The sequence below is a fragment of the Macaca fascicularis genome, chromosome 8 (assembly GCF_037993035.2).
Source record: "Macaca fascicularis isolate 582-1 chromosome 8, T2T-MFA8v1.1".
Classification (NCBI taxonomy): Eukaryota; Metazoa; Chordata; class Mammalia; order Primates; family Cercopithecidae; genus Macaca; species Macaca fascicularis.
In genome coordinates, this window is record NC_088382.1 from 64,134,959 (window position 1) to 64,146,700 (window position 11,742).

An 11,742-nucleotide genomic window follows, 5' to 3' on the forward strand; every position below is an offset into this window, starting at 1 on the left:
AGAGAATTTTAGGCCATAGCCCAGTCCAGCCAGCTGTAGCTCAGTGTTGCTGATAAGTGAGCCTAGTTCCTCTCTGGAATCGCAGTGGTCAGAATAAAACGAACTCCCTGGCACTGGGAAGGGAGTTATTCTAATGCACACTTATTGCTTCCTATTAATGCCATATGTAGCATCTCTGCAATTTTATTGCATTAACCGGAGAATCAGAAAGTGTTAGCTGCTGCTGGATATTGTCTGAAGTTAGAGAAGCTGCCATTAATATTCCCCTTATGACTCCCCGCTGGCCCCTGCTGTCGAAGCTTTGCTGTGGCTTCACTCTCAGGGCGTGTGTCTGCCATTGCTGCCTGAGAGCTGATAGCCTGGGACACACTATTGCACACCAAGCGCCTTTGTGTGGGCACTTGTGTTTTTTTCAGAGCCTGACCCAATGGATCAGGCCAGTTCTCAAATGCTGAGTTGAAGGGTGTCCAAGCCTTTTTCCTCATTGAGCCAGTAGTCTCTTGGTTACTTGTATGCAGTAGTTATCGGGAGTGAAATGCTGACTTCTGCTTTGACAGACTAGAGTGAGGGACCCACGGAAGTCATGAGCAATGATCCCTGAGAAGCCTTCCAGCTCTGGAGCGCTCCAAATCATCCTCCTTTTCCCTCCAGTGGAAAAGTAGGTTTTGTTATCACAAAGTGAATGTAGCTGACTCAAAATAGGCAAGACTGCCACCTACTGACCAAATGGGAACATTTCTCAGGGTATTTCTAGTTTTGATCTTTGTTCTACAATTAATTGGGATAATTAGCTATTCATGAATTTATAATTCAACAGACCTGAAATACACACAGGACACAATGCTGGACATTGGAGATATTAAAGAAAAAATTTTTTTGAGACAGAGTCTCGCTCTCGCCCAGGCTGGAGTGCAATGGCACCATCTTGGCTCACTGCAACCTCCATCTCCGGGTTCAAGCGATTCTCTGGCCTCAGCCTCTTGAGTAGCTGGGATTACAGGCACGTGCCACCACGCCTGGCTAATTTTTGTATTTTTGTAGAGACGGGGTTTCTCCATGTTGGCCAGGCTCGTCTTGAACTTCTGACCTTGTGATCTGTCCACCTCGGCCTCCCAAAGTGCTGGGGTTACAGGAGTGAGCCACCACGCCTGGCCAGGAGATACGAAAATTAGAAGGGTAGAGTTATTGCCCCATGGGCATACAGAGACCGGGAGAAGGGAACAGATAATTAACGGAACAAATCATTAAAATACAGTGTGGTGTTATTCTATAAGTAATCTGCCTCCCAACACTCTGGTTCACCCTCAATTTTAAAGGTATTGGAACCTAAATCTGGGTACCACAAACCCAAGTTCTTTATTGGTAGAAGTTGGTGACCAAAATAGAAAAAAAACAAAAAGAAAACGCAACCAAACCAAAAGCAGTAACACTGCCTTTTACTATGATGTTCACTTGACCCTCTCAGAAACACTTTAAAGTTGGATCCCATTATCTCTCGGTTTTTAGATGTCGACTTTCCTAAGTCTCCTAAACTTGCATTTATAGTACCTTAAGAATACAGAATCTTAAGAATACAGAATAGGCAACCTCTTAAAAAGTCCCTTGCGACTATATATTATACATATGTATCTGAAAGCTGCATATAATTTAATAAAGAGAAGCCCAAAGAGGTGTGCACTCACAAGCTAGCATGGTAGCAAAGTGGTTTAAAGTAAGAGTTTTGGAATGAGCTGGTCCTGGGTTTATGTTGCAAACTGGCCACTTACCCAAGAGGGCTATTAACACTCTAAGCCACAATGAGATACCATCTCAGACCAGTCAGAATGGCTATGATTAAAATAAAAAAATAGGCCGGGCGCGGTGGCTCACACCTGTAATCCCAGCACTTTGGGAGGCCAAGGCAGTAGGATCACTTGAGGTCAGGAGTTTGACAGCAGCCTGGTCAACATAGTGAAACCCCATCTTTACTAAAAATACAACAACTTAGCCTGGTGTGATACCCTGCGCCTGTAATCCCAGCTACTCGAGAGGCTGAGGCAGGAGAATCGCTTGAACCCGGGAGGCAGAGGTTGCAGTGAGTCAAGATCGTGCCACTAGCCAGGCACGGTGGCTCAAGCCTGTAATCCCAGCACTTTGGGAGGCTGAGACGGGCGGATCACAAGGTCAGGAGATCGAGACCATCCTGGCTAACACGGTGAAACCCCGTCTCTACTAAAAAATACAAAAAACTAGCCGGGCGAGGTGGCGGGCGCCTGTGGTCCCAGCTACTCCGGAGGCTGAGGCAGGAGAATGGCGTAAACCCGGGAGGCGGAGCTTGCAGTGAGCTGAGATCCGGCTACTGCACTCCAGCCTGGGTGACAGAGCGAGACTCAGTCTCAAAAAAAAAAAAAAAAAAAAGATCGTGCCACTGCACTCCAGCCTGGGCGACAGAGCGAGACTCTGTCTGGAAAAAAAAAAAAAACCCCAAAAAACCACACACACACACACACACACACGAAAAAATTAGATGCTGGCAAGGTTGTGAAGAAAAGGGAATGCTTCTACACTGCTGGTGGGAATGTAAATTACTTCAGCCACTGTGGAAAGCAGTTTGGAGATTTCTCAAATAACTTAAAATAGAACTACCATTCAACCTAGCAATCCCATTACTGGGATACATAAATATCCCAAAGGAATATAAATCGTTCTATCATAAAGAAACACACACACATATGTTCATAGCAGCACTATTCACAATATCAAAGACATGAAATTAACCTAAGTGCCCATCAACGGTAGACTGCTTAAAGAAAATGTGGTTCATATACACCATGGAATACTATGCAGTCATAAAAAAAAAAAAAAAGAATAGGCTGGGCACAGTGGGCAGATTACTTGGGTCCAGGGGTTGGAGACCAGCCTGGGCAACATGGCGAAACCCTGTCTCTACAAAAAAATACAGAAGTTAACTGGGTGTGGTGGAGCATGCCTGTAGTCCCAGCTTCTTGGGAGGCTGAGGCAGGAGGATTGCCTGAACCCAGGAGGTTGCAGTGAGCCATGATTGCGCCACTGCACTCAAGCCTGGGTGACAGAGACACTGTCTCAAATAAATTTAAAAAAAAAAAAAGGAAATCTATTTTTTTTTCAGCAACATGGATGGAGCTAGAGGCCATTATCTTCAGCAAATTAATGCAGGAACAGGAAACCAAATACCGCATGTTCTCACTTATATGTGGGAGCTAAACATTGAGTACATGTGGACACAAAGAAGGGAACAGACACTGGTGTCTACTTGAGGCTGGAGGGTGAGAGGAAGGAGAAGATAGGAAAACTACCTATAGGGGATTATGCTGATGATCTGGGTGACAAAATTATCTGTATACCGAACCCTCACAATACAGCAACATGTAATTTACCCACGTAACAAACCTGCATATGCACCCCTTGAACCTAAAATGAATGTCATAGGCCGGGCTTGGTGGCTCACACCTGTAATCCCAGCACTTTGGGAGGCCGAGGTGGGTGCATTACCTGAGGTCAGGAGTTCGAGACCAGCCTGGGCAACATGATGAAACCCCATCTCTACTAAAAATACAAAAATTAGCTGGGTGTGGTGGCAGGCACCTGTAACGCCAGCTACTTGGGAGGCTGAGGCGGGAGAATTGCTTGAACCTGGGAAACAGAAGTTGCAGTGAGCCCAGGTCACACCACTGTACTCCAGCCTGAGTGACAGAGACTCGGTCTAAAAAAAAAAAAAAAAGAGTAAGGGTTGAACATTCAAATAGATTGATTTTGGGCAATTGTTTTTTAATAATAGTTAATCCAACATCACCAATTCATCTCAAGTAATCCCTTGTAGAAAGGGATAAAGTGAGTTTAATTTATGGATTGTCAGCATCTAAAATGATTTTTACACATAACAAAAACTTTCTAATTCTTTTTAGGCAATTAGGCTTAATAGTCAAACTCACTACAATTTGCTACATATATATAAACTAAGTCCATGTTACTCAGAGTGGTTTATGAAAAGCAGCATTGGCACCTCCTGGGAGCTTGTTAGAAGTTAGGATTTCAGTTCTCACTCTTCAATTTCTGAACGAAGTTCTGCATTTTAACAAGATCCCCAGATGATTTCTGTGCAAAAGGTTGAAAAACTGATACAAGTCAAGGAGCCCATATTATTATTGCAGTACCAAAACTGAACACTAGGTGGAGTTATTGCTTCAAATTTTGGCTACTTCTTAAGGGTGTTTAGAGCAGCGGCTGTAAGTTGTTTTGGAATTCTTTTTTTCCCATTGATATGACATTTTGCTATTTAAAGGAAGAGAAAACAAAGTTCAAAAAAATGCTATGCTGGGCTGGGCGCGGTGGCTCACGCCTGTAATCCCAGCACTTTGGGAGGCCAAGGCGGGTGGATCAGCTGAGGTCAGGAGTTTGAGACCAGCCTGGCCAAGATAGTGAAACCCCATCTCTACTAAAAATACTAAAATTAGCTGGGCGTGGTGGCACGAGCCTGTTGTCCCAGCTACTCGGGAGGCTGAGGCAGGAGAATCGCTTGAATCCGGGAAGTGGAGGTTGCAGTGAGCCGAGATTGTGACACTGCCCTCCAGCCTGGGCAACAAGAGTGAGATTCCGTCAAAAAAAGAAAGAAAAAAAAAGCTCTTCTGATATATAGGTTATACCTGATGAATGATTGTGGAGAAAAAAATTAAAAATTTATTACAGTCTAAAAAGTTTTAGAAAGACTCAAACAATTATTTTAAAAGTCCAGGTAAATATTGAAGAATTAGATCACATTACTTGTATTGTAGATTGCGATGGAGCTGCAATAAAACTAAGTAAATTAAGTTGAAAAACTTTTGCTTTAAACTATGGACATGATGTGTGTGTGTGTGTGTGTGTGTGTGTATACTTTATTTCAGGAAGTACACTCATTAAAGAAATGTGAAAAATATAACAACAAGGATGGCGTCATGTTACAATGACATAAATAAACGATGTTGAATCTTTAACCCATTAAACATGATCATCAAAGACATCTAGTCAAGGTCATGGTAAAAATGAACTTCCTGCTTCTTTACTTTAGAATAAACAAAGAAATCTATAAATTGAGACTTCAAGCTTACAGCTACGGGAACTCCAAGGCGAGGGGCTAAGTGACAGGAGGGAGAACTGGCCGCAGCTGCTCACCCTGCACTTTTGGGCTGCACCAAATCGCCACAGGCCTCACCCTCCTGGCTTTGTCTCCACACGGTGACAGCCCACTGACTCTTTTCACGGAGGGTGGAACCCAGTAAGCGTTCCTTGGAGCACTTTTGTCCTCTCTGCCTGCAGGGGTTTGGGAGCAGGCTTCTGGGAGAGGGTCCCAGCTTGTGTTGGGCCTAATGACCTTGGGAATTGGAGTTCCCTTTTTTCCACTGCACCAGCTTGTAAGCTCGTGGTTCTCTTCAGTCTGCGTGGATGTCCACCTGTTAGGTTACGGCTGTAAGGTGCAAAGACTGTGGATGCATGAAACACCCCAATAGGGAAATGAGAAATCTGGGAAAGTAGTCCATAATCATACAGAGTCTGCACAACCTTACCAAGAACGAAATCATAATTGCGGAATCCGGTGGCAGCGAGCGTGTGTGGAACTGGGTGCCCTCTTACACCATCGTAGGGACTATACTTGGCATATCCTTTTTGAGGGCAACTTTACAGTGTTTGTCAAAGTAAAAAATCCTGTTCTAAGCTAACAATTGTTTTCTAAGGTTGGAAGTCTGACAGAATGGCCTGCAAATGGGGAGAGTTGGCAAGGCCCCCAAACTACTGCTCCCCCCTGTGCACCTGACACCTGGGTCTATGCTATTCATTATCATTTTAGTTGATTTTTTTTTTTTTTTTTTTTTTTTAGAGATGGAGTTTCACTCTGGAAGTGCAATGGCACGATCTTGGCTCACTGCAACCTCTGTCTCCTGGATTCAAGCAATTACCCTGTCTCAGCCTCTCGAGTAGCTGGGATTACAGGCACATGCCACCACGCCAGGCTAATTTTTGTATTTTTATTAGAGACGGTGTTTCACCATGTTGGCCAGGCTGGTCTTGAACTCCTGAACGCAAGGGATCTACCCTGCTTGGCCTTCCAAAGTGCTGGGATTACAGGTGTGAGCCACCACCATGCCCAGCCATTTAAGTTGATTCTAACTGGAAATCAGTCACAGACATTGGCAGCTCAAGAGATAACTTTTTTTTCTTTTTTTTCCTCATGAGGCAACAGTATTTTCTTTTAAAATTGAGACAGGGTCTTGCTGTGTTGCCCAGGCTGGTCTTGAACTCCTCTGCTCAAGCAATCCTCCTGCCTTAGCTTTCTGAGTAGCTGGGATTACAGGCATGTGCCACTGCACCCAGTTATTTATTCTCATTTTATAGGTAAATCCAAAGGTAGCAGAACTTTGATCCCTATAGCCAGTGAGTTGCCAAATCCAGATTTCAAATAGTCTTAGAAATACCAAATTGTACTGAAAATAAACGCATGGACAAATGACTGATGGTGTTTAAGGGTTAAAATATTTTCTATTACTCAAAAAGGATTGTGAAATAAAGGCTTTTCCAGTTGAGCACACCAGCCTGGGCCAGCTGAGCCACACTGCCTTCTGTGGCTTTCTGATTACTCATGCAGCAGGAACTGGGAGACGGTGTCCTGGTCTTTGTTCCCACTCCCTATTCTGACAGCTCCTCCACGGGAAGAATCTTTTCCATCTCTAAATGAGCTCTTGCAGGGCGAGGACTGTGTATTGGGTGGCAAGGTCAGAAGCAGAACCCAGTGTTCCAAATCAGAACACAAAGAAAACCAACAAGGCTGTTTTTAGTTCCTAAGTACACTACATGATAACTGAGATAAATTTAAATCATTGGAAGTGGAGAAAATTGGGGAAAAAGTTATTTATTTATTTATTTATTTTCTATATGGAGTTTCGCTCTTGCTGCCCAGGCTGGAGTGCAACGGCGTGATCTCAGCTCACTGCAACCTACGCCTCCCGGGTTCAAGTGATTCTCCTGTCTCAGCCTCCTGAGTAGCTGAGATTACTGGTGCCCACCACCATGCTTGGCTGATTTTTGTATTTTTAGTAGAGATGGGGTTTCACCATGTTAGCCAGGCTGGTCTCAAACTCCTGACCTCAGGTGATCCACCCGCCTTGGCCTCTCAAAGTGCTGGGATTACAGGCGTGAGTCACCGCGCATGGCCGGAAAGGTTATTTAGACACTTGCACTGAACCATAAGGAATATCCCTGTGTGCCGTGACTTCTTCGAGCTGGTCTGAATCCTAGCTATGTGGTTATGTACATTTCATTTTCATCAAGAGGACAGCCTGGCTGTCTGGCAGAACCAAAGAAAGATTATTTTGCTTATCTATTCCTCTCCCTCATAGCCCTCCCCAAATTATAAATTACTTTTGAAAGCATGTAAATGGTGGAGTAGTTGAGCTCATTTTCCTTATCTTGCAGGTATGCATAAGCCCCGCTCATTCTACAAAACAAAACGAAAATCTCAACTTTATAAAACACTCATAATTTACTACAGTATTTCTTCAAACAAACACACATAACTGACATTTATTGAGTGCTTTCTGTGTGCCAGGCCTACGTCTAAGTTATTTATGTAAATTAACTCACCCCTTGCAGCCCTCTTCCTGGGGCTGGTAGGAATGCCTGTCTGTAGTCAGTGCTGAGATGGGGCTCAGTTCCAGGGAGCATCTTGTGGTCCTCCTGTGTGATCAGATGGCCGTCAGTCCCACGGTCATCCTTGTCCATGATGCACGCACTTAGTTTTCTTCTTGTTGGCATAAAAGGATGCCAGTCTCCGCTGTTTCAGATAACAGCCCCAGAAGGATCATTTGGAAGGGACTGTGTTCGGAAAGCTTCTTGACACCCCAAGTAAGGTCAAGGAAACAGCACACCAGAACTTGCAGAAGAGGTATCTTGAGGTTTGATGAAGGTCCAGGAGAAAATGCTGCCGGTGTCCTGATGGCACAGAGAGCAATGACGTTTGAGTGGAAACTCATGGACCACAATGACCAGACCGCAGGTGGTAGAATTTGGAATGCTGGATTCTGCTTCTGACCTTGACACCTAATACACGGTTCTCTCCCCATGAGACTTGGACTCTGAATTGAAAAAGATCTAGAACTATCCTAACTGGTTTTAAAAATTATATGCTCCTTTTTGTGTGTATATAAGAATGACATTATTAGATACAGGTATCTAATAAAGTCTAATTAAAGTCTGTATCTAAATAAAGTCTAATTAAGGCTTTTTTTTTTTTAAGATAGAGTCTTGCTCTGTTGCCCAGGCTGGAGTGCAGTGGCGTGATCTTGGCTCACTGCAGCCTCAACCTCCTAGGCTCAGGTGATCTTCCCACCTCAGCCTCTTGAGTAGCTAGGGTTACAGGTGTGCACTACCATGCCCGGCTACTTTTTGTATTTTTAGTAGAGACGGGGGTTTCACCAAGTTGGCCAGGCTGGTCTTGAACTCCTGACCTCAAGTGATTTGTCTGCCTCGGCCTCTCAAAGTGCTGGGATTACAGGTGTGAGCCACCGTGCCCCGCCTAATTAAGGATTTTTAATGATATATAAGATAAAAATTTGAAGTGATGTGAAAGCATGTGTCATAGTTTAACTGGCAGTGTTTTTCTTCTTAGTGGCTCATAAAGTATTAGAACATCATCAAATTGACAGCACTTTAGATTTGTTGAAATATGGCATTTTAAAGGTTTATTTTGGAGATGAGGAAATCAAGGCACAGAGAGGTTAGTCAACTTGCTCAAGGTTGCACAGCTATTCATAGTAAGTGATAGAACTAAGACGTGAAGGCTGGGCGCAGTGGCTCACGCCTGTAATCCTAGCACTTTGGGAGGCTGAGGCGGGAGGATCATTTGCGGCAAGGAGTTCCAGACCAGCCTGGCCAACGTGGTGAAACCCCTTTTCTAGTAAAAATACAAAACTTAGCCTGGCGTGGTGGCGTAAGCCTGTAATCCCAGCTATTCGGGAGGCTGAGGCAAGAGAATCGCTTGAATCCAGGGGGCGGAGGTTGCCGTGGGCCGAGATCGTGCCACTGCACTCCAGCCTGAGTGACAGAGCGAGACTCCGTTATCAAAAGAAAAGAAAAAAAAAAAAAAGAACTAAGAAGTGAAGGAAACAGGCTGACCCTGGGGCCTGCACGCTGAGCTCGTGGGGGTGGGGGGAGGGAAGGGGGAGGGAAGGGGGAGGGAAGGGGGAGGGAAGGGGGAGGGAAGGGGGAGGGAAGGGGGAGGGAAGGGGGAGGGAAGGGGGAGGGAAGGGGGAGGGAAGGGGGGGCCCCGTGAGCATTACTCACCGGCTTCCGCTTCTGTTGTGATTTTGGCTGGACTCCTCCCACCTGGGCCACCGCGTTTCTTGCAGTTTTCTGAGTGCAATTCTCACCTCTCTCCAGGTAGTCTGAGAAATGCAGGGCATACTTTTCTGCTTAAATTCTCCAGAATCAGTTTTGCTGCTGCTGCGGAAGATACCAGGCGTACTGAATGGTGGCAGCAGGCAGGGCTGCATCGACTTCACCAGGACGGGGGTGAGAGCCGGGGCCTAAGCGGCGCCTCTGCGCTTGCGTTTTCCCGGAGCCTGTGGGCAGTGTGATGCCCGGGCCTCCCGCAGCCCTGCTGCGCCCGCACCACGCTTCGGGGCGATTCCCCATAGGCACAACGGTGCCACTTCCTTAACCAGGCTAAGCTCCTGGGCTGTTGGGAAAGTTCATGCCATCACAATACCCAGGCCGTGTTATTTGCCTTTAGAGCCCGTTGAGTTTTCCTCTGGAGCACTTCAGACCCTTTAAAGTTTATTTTTATAATTATTTGATTTCTGTCTGCCGTCCTCGTTATGCCAAGTCCAACAAGGCCCGGATCTGGGCTATTTTATGCCTGGAACCAAGTAAGTGCTCAGAAGCCATCTTGTTGACCTGAAATTTTCGAAGATGAGGGCCTCAGAGACCACTGATGGTAGAGTACTTTTAGAAAGGTTTGCAGGCTGAGATCTGGCGCTGCACCCTGGTTACTCCACTCCAGTTCCCAGTTGCGTCCTCCAGGCTTGTGGCTGCCTGGGTCCCCTTGTCTAGATCCTTCCAGAACATTCTGTAGGGAATAGGGCAGTGCCGGTTTATTCTACCTAAAGCATGCGTTTGCAGATTTCAATGTGCAGCGGTTTGGCGGGGTTAGAAGGCTGGCTAAGAGGAAGCGAGACAATGGGTGAAAGTCAAGTTTGAACCCAGGAATCCGGGGAAAGGAGACACCATGAGTGAAAGAAAACGGGGAGCAGCTTGGGAGTGGAGCCCCCGGCAGAGCGGGAGGAGTACGCCCGGTGTAGCATGGAGCCGCAGCCAGTCGCTGCTGCGAAGCCTGGTAGCTCTTGGCCCAGCCCCAAAACCTACAGTCTGTGCTGTGTGCCTTCGCCACAGACGGCGCTGCCTGGGCCGGGAGAGTCCTGGGGCTGTGGTGTGGGATGCAGGGATGGGAACCGCGTCATTTTTGAGGGCTCAAGCCACAATCTGGATGAAGAGGGGTCTGGAATCATGTGTCTGTGGTGCCCGCTACTTCCGTTTTCATCACCCTTGGTCGGACGCGTTCCATGGCCTGTACTTTCATGCCCGCCTGAGGTGGGGTTGGGTCACCCACACTTGTGGCCTTGAAAGAAGCCCCTGCCAAATCCTCAATGGGAGGCAGTGGAAGCGACCGTCATTCAACCAAATCTGTATTTCACCCAGAAAAGGTGAAATCGGTGCCAGTGTTGTGTTGCAAAGCCCTGCCCGTGATCCCAGTTCCCGTAGAAACAGGTCAAAATCAAGATGGAGATGGTGAAGTTCACGCCTCATACGCGGAAGCCGTTAGGAGAACTGTGATGAATCCAGCCCAGGCTCTGTCAGGGATGGTGCCAAAGATGCGTGTAACTCAGCGTGTTTGCTGCTTATACCGCTGGTCTCCTACTTGACCCTTAGGGGAGAGAGGGCCTGTGGGGCTGCAAGGAACAGGAATGGCCCTGCGAGGGCAGCCGCCTGCTCCAACTGCAGCTGGTCCTAGCTGCTGTGACTTTTTTTTTTTTTTTTTTTTTAACTGAAACTGAGTCTGGCTGTGTTGCCCAGGGTGGAGCACAGTGGCACCATCTCAGCCCATTGCAACCTCCACCTCCCAGGTTCAAGTGATTCTCATGCCTAAGCATCCCGACTAGCTGAGATTACAGGCGTGTGCCACCATGCCTGTAATACTAATTTTTGTATTTTTAGTACAGATGTGGTTTCACCGTGTTGGCCAGACTGCTCTGGAACTCCTGACCTCGGGTGATCAGCTCACCTCAGCCTCCCAAATTGCTGGGATTACAGGCGTGAGCCACCACACCCGGTCAGTCATTAACTCTTTACAGAAAGCCTGGTGAGGGCTCTAGGCCCCCCACGGTGGTGTGTGTGTGAGAGAACACACATACGTAGACACACACATACAGACACACACACAGACACACACACGAGCCTGGGAAAACTCAAGCCTAACCAAAGCATTAGGTCCTGTTTTACAAAAGGGAGAGGAGCTTATTAGTTCCTTGGGGAGACTGATCATTTGAATGGGAAACATTGACCAAAGGGGACAAGAGAAAGTCATGAGGTCAAAGCCATAAGCTAGGAAGAAGGGGCAACCAGGTGTATGGGCAAGAGTCCTTGCTTAGCATATGGATGAGTTTAAAGCTCCTCTTGGATGGATTCTTCCTCTATTAT